Raw genomic sequence first — 2,282 nt, forward strand, 5'->3', positions numbered from 1 at the left:
CCACCTCAGCCTCCCAAGTAGCTGGGATTACAGGCATATGCCACCATGCCCAGCTAATTTTGTATTTTTAGTAGAGATGGGGCTTTGCCATGTTGGCCAGGCTGATCTTGAACTTGTGACCTCAAATGATCCACCCAACTTGGCCTCCCAAAGTGCTGGGATTGCAGGTGTGAGCCACCGTGACTGGCCAGTTTGAGTTCTTTCTATCAATCCACGTTTGTCTACTGACTCTTCCTCACCTTCGTATTGTTAATTGAGTCCATCTAGTGAGTTTTAAATTTTTGTTATTATATTTTTGTTTTAAAATTTCCATTTGAGGCTAGGTGTTGTGGCTCATGCCTGTAATCCCAGCACTCTGGGAGGCCGAGGCGGTCAAATCATTTCAATTCAGGAGTTTGCCACCAACCTGGGTGACATGGCAAGACCCTGTCTCTACAAGAAATACAAAACTTGGCCGGGCGCGGTGGCTCAAGCCTGTATTCTCAGCACTTTGGGAGGCCGAGACGGGCGGATCACGAGGTCAGGAGATCGAGACCATCCTGGCTAACACGGTGAAACCCCGTCTCTACTAAAAAAATACAAAAAACTAGCCGGGCGAGGTGGCGGGCGCCTGTAGTCCCAGCTACACAGGAGGCTGAGGCAGGAGAATGTCGTAAACCTGGGAGGCGGAGCTTGCAGTGAGCTGAGATCCGGCCACTGCGCTCCAGCCCCGGCGACAGAGCGAGACTCCGTCTCAAAAAAAAGAAAGAAATACAAAACTTGTGCTCACTTCGGTAGCACATATGCTAAAATTGGAAAGATACAGAGAAGATTAGCATGGCCCCTGCACAAAGATGACACTCAAATTTGTGTTGTGTTCCATATTCTTGGTGGCTCATGCCTGTAATCCCAGCTACTCAGGAGGCTGAGGTAATAGAATCGCTTGAACCTGGGAGGGGGAGGTTGCAGTGAGCTGAGATCATGCCAGGGCACTTCAGCCTTGGGTGACAAGAACAAAACTCCATCTCACAACCATAAAACAAAACAAAACAAGGCCAGGTGTAGTGGCTCATGCCTGTAACCCCAGCACTTTGGGAGGCGGAGGCAAGTGGATCACCTGAGGTCAGGGGTTCAAGACCAGGGCAACATGGTGATACCCCCGTCTCTACTACAAATACAAAAATTAGGCCAGGCATGGTGGCTCACGCCTGTATTCCCAGCACTTCGGGAGGCCAAGGGGGGTGGATCACAAGGTCAGGAGATCAAGAAAATCCTGGCTAACACGGTGAAACCCTGTCTCTACTAAAAATACAAAAAATTATCTGGGCATGGTCGTGGGTGCCTGTAGTCCCAGCTACTCAGAAGGCTGAGGCAGGAGAATCGCTTGAACCCAGGAGGTGGAGGTTGCAGTGAGCCGAGATCGGGTCACTGCACTCCAGCCTGGGCGACAGAGCAAGATTCTGTCTCAAAAAACAAATTAGCCAGGCGTGGTGGCGGGCACCTGTAATCCCAGGTACTCTAGAGGCCAAGGCAGTAGAATCGCTTGAACAAGGGAGGCAGAGGTTGCAGTGAGCTGAGATTGTGCCATTGCACTCTAGCCTGGGTGACAGAGCAAGACTCCATCTCAAAAAACAAAACAAAACAAAAAAAATAGTAAAAGGACAGTAAGGGAATACTAAGCAACTCTACCCGTATAAATCCACTAAGTTGGATGAAATGGACTAATTCCTTGAAAACTACAAACTACCAAAAAACACTCAATATGAAACATAATTTTTAAAATCTTGTAGCAATTTTCAAGATTGAATTCATGGTTTTTTATTTTTATTTTACTCTATTGTGAGACTGAATCTCACTCAGTCACCCATACTGGAGTGCAGTGGCACAGTCACGGCTCACCGTGGCCTTGACTTACTGGGGTCAGGTAATCCTCCCACCTCAGCCTCCTGGGTAGTTAGGACAGCCTCCCAAAGTGCTAAGATTACAAGCATGAGCCACTAGGCCCAGCTGAATCCGTTTTTTTTTTTTTTTTTTTTTTTTTTTTTTTTTTTTTTTGAGATGGTGTCTCAGTCTGTCACCCAGGCTGGAGTGCAGTGGCACAATCTTGGCTCACTGCAACCTTTGCCTCCTGGGTTCAATTGATTATTTTACCTCAGCCTCCCAAGTAGCTGGGACTACAGGTGCCCACCACCACGCCTGGCTAATTTTTTGTATTTTTAGTAGAGACAGGGTTTTATCATGTTGGCCAGGCCGGTCTCGAACTCCAGACCTCATGTGATCCACCCACCTCAACTTGCCAAAGG

At 48.0% G+C, this 2,282-nt stretch overlaps 1 non-coding gene across 1 annotated transcript; it reads left to right on the top strand.

Annotated features, from left to right (window-relative positions):
• Positions 1 to 761: 761 nt before the first annotated feature.
• On the top strand, positions 762 to 868 carry LOC139363055 (U6 spliceosomal RNA). Its single transcript, XR_011622936.1, has one exon. It is a non-coding gene; the product is annotated as a U6 spliceosomal RNA (small nuclear RNA).
• The last annotated feature ends 1,414 nt before the right edge of the window (positions 869 to 2,282 follow it).

The sequence above is a fragment of the Macaca nemestrina genome, chromosome 4 (genome assembly GCF_043159975.1).
Source record: "Macaca nemestrina isolate mMacNem1 chromosome 4, mMacNem.hap1, whole genome shotgun sequence".
Taxonomy (NCBI): Eukaryota; Metazoa; Chordata; class Mammalia; order Primates; family Cercopithecidae; genus Macaca; species Macaca nemestrina.